General features: G+C 40.1%; 1 long non-coding RNA gene across 1 annotated transcript; it reads left to right on the forward strand.

Annotated features, from left to right (window-relative positions):
• Nucleotides 1-1351: 1351 nt before the first annotated feature.
• On the forward strand, nucleotides 1352-8527 carry LOC115430132 (uncharacterized). The gene is made up of 2 exons (XR_003936880.1): nucleotides 1352-1901; nucleotides 6278-8527. It is a non-coding gene; the product is annotated as an uncharacterized LOC115430132 (long non-coding RNA).
• Nucleotides 8528-9673: the final 1146 nt, after the last annotated feature.

Here is a 9673-nt window from a genome sequence, read left to right on the forward strand (position 1 = left end):
CATTTGTCCCTCCCCCCTCTGCGCGTACCCCTCTTCGTGCATGAATCGTGCGTTCTCAGAGGCTTGGAGCACTTGTTCAGGAAATTAAGCCAGAACCTGAGCTTGGCTATATTACCTATATTAGGATGGAAAGTTCACTGGCAAACTGTTTTGTCACCAACATAAATCAATAGGAAATGTAACGTTAGTCAGATGGGAATGAACTGGGGCTGTTCGGTAAGAGCGGGGGGCTTGGAGGAGACTGAATGAGGTATGCATAGATCGGGGCTGCTGGAGCCGGGTGAATTGTTGCTGTACTGCACTTGTGAACCCTTGAAAACAAGCACTGCCATACTGTCATTGCCAGTACTCTGGAGGCGTGGCTTTGGAGGGATGTCTGAAGAAAGGGGTTAAGACTTTTGAATTGAGCATTTTCAAAATGTAGCTTACTCAAACCATTTTTCTAAGATTTCATACCCCACCTTTAAGGCAGCAAGTTAAAGCATTGTCAGAAATAGATGAGGACATCATCAGCTCATTTATATTTAAAGAGACATGGAACAGGACTGACAAACAAGACCGTACAAACAATAGAATGGATGAGCTGTGAGGTATTTTGTGGTGAAAATGAATACACATTCTGGAAATGCAAGACTTGAGATACAATATGTCCCCTTTAAATGACAAGGGGAAAAAAGCACTTAAAAGGAAAAGGACTGTTAATTGAAGTCTTTTTGTGAAAATCTGTTTTAAAACGTTCTGTGCTTCACCTGACAGTCTTCATTCTTGGGGCTGATTACATTTTTTGGGGGTTTATTCAAGTGCATAGTCAGCATACCAGCAGCACAACGCTCTAGCATGTACGTGTAGATTATTTTCACAACTTACGGCAAAGTGTACATGAATGGAAAAGTAGGACTTAATAATATGTAGTGACTGGTTTACTGTTCACAAGTTTGTGTTAAAGTTAAATGAGCATCTTTCTCTCAAAAATTCCAAATAGAAAGATGAGCATTTTGAGAATTCATCTGCAGAAAATGGTCAAAATAACAATAAAAATACAGGTTTTTAGACTTTAAATACTATGAAGAAAATAAGTTCATATTTATTTTAACCTCCTAGGACCCACTGTTCACATTTGTGGACAAGAGTTTCACAACTTTATACAAAAAAAAAAGAAAAGAAAACTGTCCACCACAAAGGACATTCCATAAAAATTTTAAAAACTGCATCTGAAAAAACTGTTGCATCATGATGTTTCCAATATAGGCACTTATTTAATAAAAAACAAAAAGCTTGTACTTTGCTGACATGTCCGGGGTCTTAGGAGGTTAAACAACTCTGGACATGTTTTAACTGAGGAAAAGGAGTTGAGAAGCTGAATATTTGATAGAACAACCCTGATTTTTTATTCAGTTTTTTTTTCACATAACTACTCAGTGCTTTAATAACCTCCTTCCACTTGATCACATTTCAGAGGTTTTCACAGGTCCTAATTATTTGCCATAGCTATATATTTTCCCCGAAGCAGCCTAGCAGGTAAATCTGTTCCCGTGGGGCACTAAAATAAAATATTTTCCTCTGCTGCATCATTATTTTTTCTCATTCTATTTACTGTCTGCCTCTCCGGAGTCTGCCAAGTAACACAAACCCAATTTTCTGCACAGTTCTCAATCCGCTGTTAACAAATGGTAAAGTATTCTTGACACTGTGTGAGGGTTTACCTGTGTTAGTTTCTAAAAAGAGCAGAGACTCTCTAGTGGGCAGCTGTGATGTCATCTCAAGTCCCATACGTATGCTGAGCTGTATCCAGCCCAGACTGAGGCGACCGAGAGGAAAAATAAGCCAGGCTGGTGGGAGGATGTGATGCACATACTGAAGATGCTTAGAAGAACAGAGAAACTACACATGGAGCAAAGCAGGTAAGAGCCCAAAACTTTCATATATATATACATGCAAATACAGCTGCTGGATCTGTCTACGCCTTACCAAAACATTGGCATTTTTCCTGCGCTGCATGTGTGTCTGAGCATGAATGAGCGCTGCACGCAAATAGCTCAGACACGATTACAGACTGGCAGACATGAAGGTTACACTGAGGATGGGACAGTTCAGTCTGAATGCCACAGGGGATGCATTTCATGAAGCACCAGGAATGGTGATGAATGATTAAATATCCCACAGCAGTAGAGCTGTTGTTCACTGATTAATACCAACAGCAGATCATGATGAAGTGAGAATCCAGGACAGAAGGGTGTGTGTGTGGCGGCTGTACAGGAGGATCCCCCTCTGTTCTGCTGTGTTCACACGGGATGGGTGTGGCAACGAAAAAAGGGCAGACGTCTTGTCTTTTCCATGCTTGTTGTTAATACAATCTGCACTCCTGTTAATGATAGTTATGTCGGCTGAAGGTCAGACATTAGATTTAAGAAACTCAAGTTCAAATCTGCACCAAAGGATGAAGAATAAGTAGGGGTAAATAAGAAAATATCAGTTCTGCAATATATCACGATATTTTATTTCACAATACTGTATCAATATTTTTAAGTATTTATTCAAATGCAGATATTGTGGAGGCTCTTTTTTATATATATATTTTATTTATTATTATTTAACTCTCTTTTATGAAATAATGTTAGTTCCTTTGTTGGGATTGCACAAAAATAATGTTCTGATGTTAGTTCTGAACTAATAGAATATGAACATTTGAACAGGATCTTAAACTGTAATGTCTGTAAAAAAAAATTTAAGTTTTAACACAGGAAAATGTTGTGATATAGCATTAGATCCTGTTGTGATCAAATAAAAATGTGTTTAGTGTTCGTGCATATTTCTGGTGTAATTCAATTCTTTAAGGAAATAATCAATTAAAAAAAGAAACTAACAGAAAGCAATCTGTCTTATTTAGGAAATTTACTGCAGAAATTTAGTTTGAACTGATATGATAATGTTGCTTTGTTATCAAAACCATCTGTTACTTGTGGATCAGAGTGAACAGTATCCACAGATGTTTTTATTTTATACTACATCATATAATATACATTTTTATAAGATTTATTTAAGATTGCTTGCACTATTTGCACAGGACCATAACCAGCACCATTATACCTCACTCAAACCCATTGGTTTTGTCCACATTATATATTGTATATTTTTTAAAAATTTGATAGTCCACTATAACTCTTTCTTACTTGTTTATTTATTTTATTCTGTTTTATTTTATCTTATTTTTTACTGTATGCTTTTTACCTACTCCATGTTCTATGTATGCACCAAACCACTGAAGCAAATTCCTAGTAATGTGAACCCTGTTGACTTACATGGCAATAAACAGAATTCTGATTCTGATAAAGCATGCAATGTTATTCCTAAGGTAACTCCAAGTGGAAGTTATCCGGGGTGTGTTTGTACAGTTGTCAGAACAAACTGGGTTCTTCAGGGTGTGGACATACATTTTTAATACTGCAGACTGTGAACAGTTGAGTGGTTTCCCCCATCTAAACTCAGAGAGTGCACTGGTTTCCCCTTTCCTGATGTGCTTAGATCAGTGGTTTCCAACCTTTTTGGCTCGTGACCCCATTTTAACATCACACAGTTCTGTTGACCCCAGACATTCAAAATGGAGACATTTTAATGCTAAAATTAATTTGTTTTTGCTCATGTAATAGTTTGCTATACTATGTTGCAAATAAACGTTAATCTTAGACAACATTTAGATTATATAATGTATATTATTCTGGACAGAGGCAGAAAAGCCAGGTGTAGATTACTGCACAAAGTGAGAATTTGATTTTCCGTGGTCAGGATATGTACAGTCAGACCAGCTTGGATTTACAAGGCTGACAATTAAAGGTCCCATATTATGCTATTTTTCAGTCACGTCATATAGGTCTTAGAAGCCCAAAAACATAGTATTTAAGTTTGTTCGCCCCAAAAATCATCCTTTGTTCGGAGTTTCAGCGGCCGAAAAAGTCACTCTCACCAGCCCTCCTCAGAACAGGCTGTTTCTGGGCCTGCTTCCGGGTATGCAAATGAACGCATCTGTCCACGCCCACTCCCCCTTCCCTTTCTGGGAGAGGACGCGGCTTACGCTAGCGGTACTACGCGCTGTCTGAAATGCCCCTCTCTCGTCTACAATACACATGTCTCAGACAGAACGTCTTTCCAAACACTGGCTTTCTTTGCCTTGAGGCGTGATTGAGCCCCCACGGAAAATGGCGGTGTTGTGTCGGGTTCGTGGACGTGACACAGAAAGACGCCACTAACGCAGGCAGCTACTAACAAGCTTGATGCTAACTCTACTGATGCCAACCACAAAAGGCCCGTGTTCAAAGTAGTTCTGTTGAATGTCTCTTGATATTATCAGCTCTTGCGTGTTAACGGGGACGCAAACGTTAGCAGCAGTAACCGAGCTATGTTAGCTGCCATGCTAACGTTAGACGTACACATCAACCACCAGCTTATCCGTAATGTAGGGTCATGCAGTAAAGTAAAACAAAAAAATGAAAAGAACTTACATCTCCCACACTTGTACTTGGGTCACGAAGCGTTGGTACTGCGTCCTTCTTGATTCGGAGTCTTTGTGTAAAATTTGGACCCATTTGGAATTTGCGCATGCGCGAGCGCAGCCTTACCGGATGTGAGGTTCAGCGACCCCTAACCCCTAACCCTAACCCAACCTAAAAGCGCACAATTCTACTCGCAAGGTACTTATTTCATAAGCCTCACTGAACCTGACATCCGGTAAGGCTGCGCTCGCGCATGCGCAAATTCCAAATAGGTCCAAATTTTACAAGGTCCGTATTTTATGCCACACCTGTGCTGTATGTTAAAAAAAAACACCCGTCCGTGAAATGCCAGGCACACACATACAAGCGTTTCGGAATGTTGTTTGGTACATGACCATCAAAGATACAATCCAGCCACTTTTTACGGAGAGGCTCGGAAGTGGGGAGCAAAAATAAACTATCGTGTTGGTGTGTGCAGCCAACAACATCACAACTTGCGTGTCTCGCCTTCGCCATGTTTGTTGTCCAAGAGGTACTTTGCCAGGGTGCGGCTCACCTTTTCATGCAGGGTGGGGGCACAGTCAGGGGGAGGAGTTAAATCCGCTTATGTCGTCATAAGCGGACCCAACTCAAACTCGGCCGTTTGAGCAGGCATTTTCACAAAATGTGGTGTAGCAAGGCAGGGAGGTAAGACAGTTTTCAAATTCAAACCTCATAATGAGGCTACTGCAACACAAACTACTATAAGAAAACTTTCACAAAGTGAGATTTGCATAATATGGGGCCTTTAATACTGAACAAACAAGAAGTCAAACTATGAATTATGAAAGAGCTGCAGCATCTGAAACTGACCACAATGAACATTTGACAGATAAACAGAACCACAGTGCTGCAGTTTCAGCTTCACAGTTTGTCATGTCTTTGCTTCCGCCAGGAGGTATTGTGATTACTTTGCTTTGTGTGTTTGTTTGTTTGTTTGTTAGCAACTTTACAGGTAAACTATTCCAACCATCTTTACCAAATTTTACCCACAGATAGGCCTAGGCCCTGGGACCAACCCATTAAATTTTGGGCCAAGTAGGCCAAAGTTCAGGGTCACAGCAAGGTCACAAAATCTACAATTTTCCTATCTCTCATTATTGAGTAATTTTAGAAAATTCATGAAAAATTCAAAACTACTCCGATTAGCCTCCAATTTGGTCTACCCGTAGCTTAACTATATCTTGTATCTGGCACAAAATTGTCCACATCCACTGTGGAATGTGGACTCTGTGGACATTTACATTTAACATTGAAAATCCCATTTGTGACACATTTTTCATTATAATTCAACAAATATTGATTGGAATGTAATATAATTTGACAAACACATGACTGGTACCAAGCTTCAACTTTTTCTGCTGTATGGAACAACCTGGAAACTGTTTAATTTAAAAAGAAATAGTCGATCCACACATGCACACCATTCAGGATGCTTGGCTGAGGTTTACATTCTCTGAACACTTGTTTATGGATTGTAATTGTCTCTGTCAACTCACCATATATTTTTTATTAGTAAGTTTTTATTTTTATCAATTACTAGAAATTTCAGGCGACCCCATTTGAATTCCAGGCGACCCTGTGTGGGGTCCCTACCCCAAGGTTGAAAAACACTGGCATAGATACTCAAGTATAATGCTAGTTACTATTGTGAGCCAAAGTGAGGACCAAATGTTATCTCTCCAGCATGAAAAATCACAGTAATGCCTTTGTGCTGTGTCCGCTAATTCCCTTTTCATTTCTTTTCTCAGGGTTTCATAAGTGGATATGCTTCATCACAGACACAGGGAGAAATACATTTATCACACTTAAGCAGTTTTTAAGCTTCTAAAGCCAAATCAAAGAGCAGCAGTTCGGCACAGAAGCAAGAGACACCGGATGAGTTGTTCTGTCGTTGGCTGCTGGACGACTCAGTGGACAGACTGCAGCCCACACCAAGCTCATCCTTCTGTGAAACTCCCCTCAGAGCATTTGCAGTATGGACCAGTGTAAATATTTACATGGCGTGTCTGGCAGCTTTGAGAAACGGAGAACACCTTGGGACTGACGGCTCCCGCCTGTGAACTTTTAACTCATTGTAACCCTCGTGGAGCCCTGCAGGCAGGGCCGTGCATGTGTTGTGTTTTTTTGTTTTCTGGAAACGCGAGACGGCTCGATCAGTAGTCACACTCTTTTGTGGTTGGTTTTCTGCGCGCCTCAGTTTCCACACTATTCTCCTGTTGATTTCTGTCTGTGTGAGGCTTTTAGAGGAAAACAAAGATAAACATTTTTTCTGGGAAACTCACTCACAGAAATTCCCACAGACTCTGTTCCAATTCAGTTGTTTTGGACTGGGCTACTCCATAATTGTACTTCCAGACAGACCACAACGTTGGAAGAATCACTAAATCTGATTTATTTATCTGAGTTATTTATGATTTATTTACTCCTGTAATCAGTGTGTTTTGTAAAACTGAACTTGTGACTTTTAAAAATCTCTTACTTATTTTACCAGTTTTCGACAATTCTTATCCTGCTTTTCCCAGGCCAGTTCACATCAGTTTCTTGCTAACTACCTGCACAAGCTAATTTTGTTAGCCTATGTTATGAGGGATGTGGCTAAAACATGGTTAACTTTATGAAAGACTAAGGGAACATATACTGACAAATTGTTGTTCCAAAGTTACATTTTTGGCTGTGATATACGATAATAAGACAAGCAAGCTTCATGTAGTTATGTATCAAGTGTATATAAAGTTTCTTTCAAGGTTAGCTAATGCTAGCTTCAACATGAATGCTAGCTACATGTTGTGCTACAACTTCCAGAACCAGTAGTGTGGCTCTATTTCTATGACAAAGCTTGAATTTGAATACACATTTAGATATCAAGCAGAACTATTAAAAAAGGTTGAAGGTTAAGGTTAGCTTCGTTTACTATTCCCTTTTACCCACCCTAATACACACACAGTACTTAGCATTAGTATGTAGCAGCCATTAGGAGCATTAATCTGCTATTTAAGGCCCTGACAGAAGAGTTAACCCATATGTATCTGTTTTTATTGTTTTACTCAGTCTAAACCCAGCTGCTCAGCCTTTTCAGATACTTTGAAGAAAAAGTACACATCTACTGTTTTTATCACCTTAATCGATTATTGGTTGTTTCAGTGTTAAAATACAGAAATAACTGGTTTGGTCATATCTTATCAATCTGTGTCCTATTTGAAAAACTACATTTCCATAATCTGCTTGCTCTGTATCGGTCTCATCTGGCCTAAATTTTGGTTTTTACTTAAGTCTCAACCCTTCAAACCCATTGGTCTCATCTTGGTGTTAATCCGCTCTGAACTTGGTCATGAGTTCGACATCACCACTAATATCCAGAATCAGGCTGTAGTAAAACTCCATAGACATCAGCTGTGGCTTTGTTTGACAGTGTGTAGCGGCGATTATGTCAAAATATACCATTCTGCAAAACCTTACACATGAATGGAGGTCAAGGACTTAGATGTCAGAAAAAATCTCACTTAAGTTGCAGTGATATTTCTGTTCCTGCTTGTGTTTACCTTTATGAGTATCTACCCACATGTTCATATCGAGGCTGTTCTGTTTGACATGTTTTGCACCTGTTGAGTGTGTAATGTTAACACTGGTCTGTGTACAGTAACTGTATTGAGTGTGTAACGTTTATTAAAGTGGGTCAGCAGTAGCAGTTATGGGCTGTGCTATGTGTTCCCAGCTGGTTGACATGTGGACTGTAAGAGGGAGCAGGACTGGTCGCAGGGCCGTGGAGCTCACTGCCTACCCTCAGGTGCTCCAGGGAGGTTATCACAGGGTGTCCGGCCTTCACTACATGTCCTCTTTTTCTGATGCCGAAGACTGCTGCGACGACACCAGCTCAGGCAGTTCTCTCACCTTGGATTGGCAAACACAGGGGACTGACGGCTGACACTGATCTGGGCGGACCATAGACCCCAGACTCGTTCATATCGACATGTGGATAAATGTTCCTGTTGTCCAATGACGTTTTGGCCTCATAATTATTGGGAGAGTCATGATATGCGTTCCTCTTTTTTATTATTTTATAAAATATACTGGTAAAAGTGACTCAAAAATAACAAGTGCTTCCAGGAACAACAAACCCTGCCCCTCGCACGTATTGTAGCTTATTTAGGCATCGATCCAGCTGATGTCATCATGTCTATGTGTGCCAGAGACGATTTCTCACAGACTGCAAGTGAAGCTCAGCTTCCCTTAAAATTATGAAGATTAAATGGTTAAATATGTACGGTTGTGTTGACAGTTCATTGACTACAAATGTGTTAGAACACGTTCATCTCACAGACGAGTTTGTTCAGAATCAGCTTGATCACAAATCAACAGACTCGATGTCGTTAACTTCTCATCCATTCCCGTTGTGCTGTTTTCTCATATGATCTCTGCTCAGTGCATTTGCCCGTAGAAGCCCGGTGTCCATACACTTCAATGGGACTGAGTGGAACAGTTTTTTTCATTGCCTCAAAACTGGACGGTAATTGGATAAATGCCACGATGTTGTCCCGCCCCCGGACACCTGGTGTTTCTGGGGTTGAATGGAGCTGTGGGCGGAGCTCGGCTGGGCTGGACGCTGTGCTTCCACGTGCTGATTGGAGTATCAGTCCACAGGTTGAATCCCGTTTGATTGACAGCTAGTTTGAGATCTACTCCTTCACTTGACAGAGTTCAGTTTAATACCGTCGCGCATTCTGCTTGTGAAAATGGAGAGAGAAACCACTACGAAATTACTTGTTCATTTCTTGCACTGTAAATAAAACACACTCAGTGTACTTCCTTGTTTCAATTTAAGATAATTTCAATGTTTTCTTGTTTAGTTGGTACGATAAGGTCACTGACCATTTTCTTAAAAAGGAACGGAGGGCCGAATTTATGTTTAAATAACTTGACTTTTTTTGTTTTTGTTTTTTATGTAAGCCGACAATGAGCTTCCCCTCTCTGAAAGACGAGCAGCTGCCACTGATGTGTGCTGATGTCAACATATCAATTGCCTCTATATATGTGCCCATTTAAGTAAGTGGGAGGGAAAAAAGATTAAAAACTTTCATAAAAAAATTGGAAGTTTGACCTACTTTTCCCAAATTGTAATCACCTCTATTCTGGGTCACTGGCAATCT

Source organism: Sphaeramia orbicularis, chromosome 12 (genome assembly GCF_902148855.1).
Source record: "Sphaeramia orbicularis chromosome 12, fSphaOr1.1, whole genome shotgun sequence".
Lineage (NCBI taxonomy): Eukaryota > Metazoa > Chordata > Actinopteri > Kurtiformes > Apogonidae > Sphaeramia > Sphaeramia orbicularis.